The sequence below is a fragment of the Neodiprion fabricii genome, chromosome 2, assembly GCF_021155785.1.
Source record: "Neodiprion fabricii isolate iyNeoFabr1 chromosome 2, iyNeoFabr1.1, whole genome shotgun sequence".
NCBI classification, from domain to species: domain Eukaryota; kingdom Metazoa; phylum Arthropoda; class Insecta; order Hymenoptera; family Diprionidae; genus Neodiprion; species Neodiprion fabricii.
This window is the reverse complement of record NC_060240.1, coordinates 40,319,004-40,325,003: the sequence shown is the minus strand read 5'-3', so window position 1 is coordinate 40,325,003 and position 6,000 is coordinate 40,319,004.

Sequence of the window (6,000 nt, the reverse complement as noted above, 5' to 3'; positions counted from 1 at the left end):
CCGCAAAAGAACAGAAACGTGAACACGCATCACGGGAAATATTCGCACGGTTGGTATAATTGCTTGAATACCGATTCGGTTGCATCGGTAAGCACGATATAATATCTCATGCGATTTCCGCGAATGTATGATCTGCTTGTGTTACGTGTCTTTGTAAAATTAGACCAGGTGTCAAGAGTTGTTACATTTTATACGTATTACAAGCGAACGAAGGAGAGCGAGGCGCAGCAATCATGGCGTACAGAACTTGGCTATCATCGAAATGGTTTGAAGTAAATTACGCGAATACGCGCTCGCACAGAGCTTAGTGCAAGCTGTGAGATTCAAATTTTGCCACACGGAATCCGTATACCGCAAAAAATATCGATTACGAGGTGTTTTAAAACTAAATACGGCCGAGCTTGAGCGCTAAATTCTCTGCCGCCAGATGTCGCCGCGGCAAAATTTCGCTCCCGGTGGCAAAATTTTATCGCTCTCCTTCCGATCACGACTCGCGTTCGACGGCCTTCTTCACATGCGTAATTACAATGGGCGTCGTAAGAAGTGTGCAGCCTCTGGTGTTAATCAAGGTGTAACCCTGCAGATCCGAGGTGTCGGTAGCGCGCGATTTCCATCGGACCTATATAATAGCGGTTATATTGTGCAAACTGGCGCGTTACGCACACGCGGTGTGCAGGTACGCAAGTTCGCGGCCGTCGCGGCATTTGAGATTATAATTACAGGGCAGTTGCTCCGGGCTTTATACGCCTCGACTCGCTTCGGTAGGTGGATTTTAATTTTTTTGCTCGTATATTTTTTTATTTTTTCGTCTTTCCGTCGGTTTTATTTATTTGTTTATTGTTTTTTTTTTTTTTTTTTTTTTTTTTGAAGCGAGTTATAGGCACGGTAGCTCAACGTCCGTCAATCACTCGACGTTCTCAGGTTCGCCCATTACGACCGTGCGTTTGGGTCTACCATGCAGGCAGGCTTGTAACATATTATATATATAATAACAGTTGGTGCCCTCGCGCCGAGCTATAAAACTGATCTTTGTGTTATACCTAATAATTCAACAATCCCTGGGGATATATCACGGATTTATCACTTGCACGTTTACGCCTCGCAATTTTTGCCAATTTTAATGCCAATTTCGTTTTTCCACAAACAATTTACGATAAGTTCAAATGATTCGTTCCTTGCTTCATGTTCTCTATAATCCAATTTGATGGGAAAAATGATTTTTAAGTTTGCTGAGAGTTTGACAAATTTTTGAACGCACACCCGTTTCAATGGCAATTGAAAACAAGGAAACGCAATACAATGAAACAAGGTTCAACAAATGATTCATCATACGGGAGATTAGCCGATCAATGTAGAGATCGCGAACACTTGATCTTTATCATCTTGATGCTAACAAGCCTGCACGGATTTCTTTATTTTTCTCGTCCAATTCAACAGCGAAGTCTCGGGGTGGAGAAAGTTCCGTATAATTAATTCTATTCGATACAGTTATACGAATTCTTCGAGTGAAAAAATCCTGTAAGATAATGACTGTTTTATAGAATAATTTGATGCGTTTATATTAATTCCTGCCGGAAGAAGTGTGTGTCCGATGATGATTGTTGTTATTATAACCATGATCGACAAAAATTATGTACAACAAATTGAAGATTAATATAATTATAATATCAATAGGCAATAATCTGGATGTATAGTAGTATTATTAATTGAACCGAATACGCGTCGAATATCGTTATTAATTCGTTGATGTTGTCTTGATGCGAAATGTGCGTAGGCGCTGCCCCTGGGCTATAACCACTTAGTTTTAGACTCCTACCCGCTTCGGTTGAAACGATTTTAACCAAACTCTATTTAAATGGTAATGTTCTAGAGTCGAACAACAAAAGAAAAATAAACGGAGGAATGAAAGTGTCTGCAGATATGTCAAAGCTGAACCGTTCAAGTGTGTATCAAGATCGGCGGTCGCCGATCGCGCCAAGTTCATTAAAAACATTAACGCGCGCGAAGAAAAGCCTTCTAACCTACTCGTTGAAAATATTGTCACACATATCTCCCCTCTCCCGATGGATTTCAACATTTGACAACTTTTTTACGTTTACAAATTTTATGGACTTTCATTTGAGCCTTATAATAATACGAACGGCGCACGTAGAGCCAAAATATACCGGTTTTAATGCTTCCAAGATCGTCGAAATCGTCAGTTCGATCAAGATTTTTCTTCACCTTCAGTCGTTCTTTTTATATTTATGACATTGACATACGCTTTTTGGTGTACATAGACATACAGAAGCAGTGATTAATGCGGTTGTCCTTATTGTATAATTGACTCGTGGTACAAGCGATTTGAATGAGTATGAAAAATGACATAGTCTTCCCAGTGTGGCAATAATGCTCTTCCTAAAAGATATGGAAGCTAAGAGTTGAGTTTCAATCATGGTTTTGTTGTGAATTAACAGACATCTACTTGGCGCTAGCATGAGATTTGGATCTTTTTTTGTACGAGGTGACTGTATGCATACATTTTTGATCAGAAAAGGTATTTTTGTGGGTTATGGCCTCATTTTTAATGTACTTGGCGAGAAGTTTTTGCACCAGAGATGCATTTTGGGGCGTTTAAAGAGTACGCCGAGGTTTCGAGTAACAGAATCATTAGACCGGAATTATTAGTGTGGAAAAAAATATTCACGATTGTTTACGCAGGTTTATTACTTAGAATAATGTAACTCTGAATAAAAGTTGGGCAACACACAACCAATACAGACCGAAAATACGGCAACCAATTGAACTCGACGAGAGCTGAAGTCTTACTGACTGCCTAATCTAAGCCCGTATAATTTCTGTGCTCGACGGTAAACACGCGCCTACAGACTGGTGTTTACACTGTAAGAGGATAATCCTCAGGTGCGGTTAGCAGAAAAACGATCCACGAGATGTTCTGCCGGACATAACTGAGCGCAAGCAATGTATTGTAATCGATACTTAATTTCCGGAAGCTATATTCGTTCCGAACGTAGCCTGACTTTGCAAAATGTGGACATTTTTGCTAGCCTTCGCATCAATTCGTCAGAAGTGAGAATGAATCCATCCGTCGTTGGGTTAGTAAATCAAGTGAGAAACTGGAGTGCACGTATTTACAAGAGAAGCTGAGAAAGAGGTTTACCAAATGCGAAGTGGGACTCGAGAATCTTCGAATCTGAAATCTCGTTCTTGCGTGTTCGACTTTTGTTAATGATATAAATCCCGCTTTGTTGAGTCACCAATAATTTAGCAGCCCATGAGCGACGGAAGGTATTTCCAAATTGGAATTCCGAATCACTGCCGATTTCGGCGTGGATTCCGTGCCTGGTTATATCGCGCCCTGATACGATTTCCTGGGATCGATCTGTCTCTTCTGAAAATTTCAATCCCCCGCCAGGCGGCATAAGGAAAGCGCAAGAGACAGGCTTGCGGGCCCGTTACAAAGCGTTGAAAAAGCCGCATCAAACGGTCTGACAGCGGCTCAGCAGCCGGTCGGTAAAAAAGATCGACGTCAGGCACAGGTACTTATACGCGTTACCTTTTTCCCTCCTATTTCCCTAAGACTAAAAGGATTACAAGCGGTGGCGCGGCAATTCCGCAGAGACGAGCGCCGTGATTCACCGCGTCACCTGCGCGGCATTACGCGGCGAACAATTCGCGGCTATTTATAGGGAGCGAGTTGAAAGCGATCACTCCGCGCCGTTTGGCCTGTGCGTCTGTAAAAAAGGTCCCGCGAATCGCCATATCGGTCCCCCCGTTGACAAAAGCTCATTTTAATCGGCAGGGCTCGTATTTTTAGAGCGTCGTGCCCGTATAACGCGACGCTTTTTAACCACCGCGGTAGGTAGGGTTGTATTTTTAGAAACATTGTTACGAGTATCCTCGCCCACGGGGCTTCGTGCGGCCGTTGCAGGATGCGGTTTAATGAAGAGGACACCGGCGGATGGGCATGCATGCGGTAGAGACGCATGCGCTACAGGTATAAGATGGATGCACCGCGGTCTTTGCGGCCACGGAATCCGTTGCATTATTTATGGAACGTGTCGCGCTCCATCCGTTCGACGACCTCTTCCAATTAGGAATTATTTACAGAGAAATATCCGACTCGTGAGGCCGGACTCCGATACGCTGCACGAGTCGGATGAACCAGCGGTATCTACTTACCCTGAAAAAAGTTCGCTTGCCCTCTGACCCGATACCCCGTAAGGTTTTTACCTTTCATTGTTTTTTTTTCCTTCTTGCTTCTCGACATGTTTTTCAAGCAAAGTAATTTAATCGGGATGTAATGTGCAGGATAACGGGATGATGTTTAATTGAATAGGTCGACGATTTATTCAAATGAGTTATAGGTATCATTTATTTCATTAACTTATTCAAATTATGTAATATAATAATAATAATAATGAAAATAATATTATCAATAATAATAATAATAATAATAATGATAATTATATATAAATATTTACAAAGAAGGCTTATGTTGCTGGTGCGACTTTGTTGTCTCGTAACGTAGTGTGATAAGAATATTGAACGTAATAACAACAATAACCAATAGCGATAAGAGTAAGTCGATAAATCGGGGAGCAGGGTGCGTAAAATTCGAATAATAAAAGAGAAAGAGAAAGAGAGAGGGACAAAAAACGGGAGAGATCGGTGACCATGTCGCGAGGTAATACGGGCAGTAATGATATAATAGTGATAATTATCGTTATTTTATAAACTCAACATAATATATAAACAATAATTGTATTAATGACAGTTCTAGCGGTTTCAGCAGTGGTGACGGTTAGTCGTTGGAAGAATAATTACTTGTTAGCAATGACGATCATATTCTAAATTACGGGTAAAATATGGGATGGAGATGAAAAAAGCAAAGACGGAGAAATAATCAGGAGATAATCAAATAATATAGACAAGGCGATAAGAAAATAAATAATTATACATATAATCATGAAACATATATGTATAATAAATTCTAGTGAACGGATTGAACCTCGCGGTTCGACACTCCTTGATTTCGTATCGATAGCGCGTCTCTCGCCGCCGTATGCTTATCAAAATTACAGATGGTACGATAATTTTGTTTAAAACATTAATTGTTTTTATTTTTATCTTTAATTCACACAAAGGATTCGAGATTAGTTATGGCAAAAGTAATTAGCGTTCAATTCGTGTAAAAATGCGACAAGTACCTGGTTTACGGGATAAATAACGAAGTTTCTTTTCTGCCAAATTCCCCAACACTTTGTATTTAAGAAATTTTTTTTTATATACGATTTATCAATATGTTTCTCTGAATTACTCATGGGTAAAATTTTCAGGCGAAGAGAATAAAGGACTACTCAATTCACGAGGAATTACATATATCGTAATAAACTCTTCCTCATTTCCCCGTTACTCCGATTTCATTAACTTCGATTTCCCTTTCTTGTGAATCGAGAATGTTTTCAAAAGTACGACTCTCTCCGCTCTCGTTGTTGAGCAGCAGCGAGGGAGTGCCGAGTTTAGGCCGTGTCTAAAGTAGAAAGAGAGTTGAAGTTAAATTTATTTTATTTTTTTTTTTCTTTGCGAAATTGAGAGCAGAAGAGGAAACATTTAATTCATTATATCAAACTGTTGGAGGTATACAAATGTGAAAATAAGTGAAAATAATTGAGCTGCAGTATGGATAACGTAAGAATTATTATTACGTACGGGAGACGCGCGTCAAAATACATATTTATATATGACTAGCATAATTAGAACAACAGTAATAATTTATTGTTATTATTATTATTACTATTACTAAAAGTACCATTTGATTTGCACCGTTTTGAATTTTGGCCGATTTTGAACAACAAAGTAGACAAAAAAAAAAAAAGTTCTAAGGTAGCAGCATGTATGTAGATGTAAAAGTGTATAAAGAAGAACCACTTAAAGATTAATAAATTAATAATACCACGTGTAAGTATAACGTATCTAAACGGTAAGTTACAAATAACG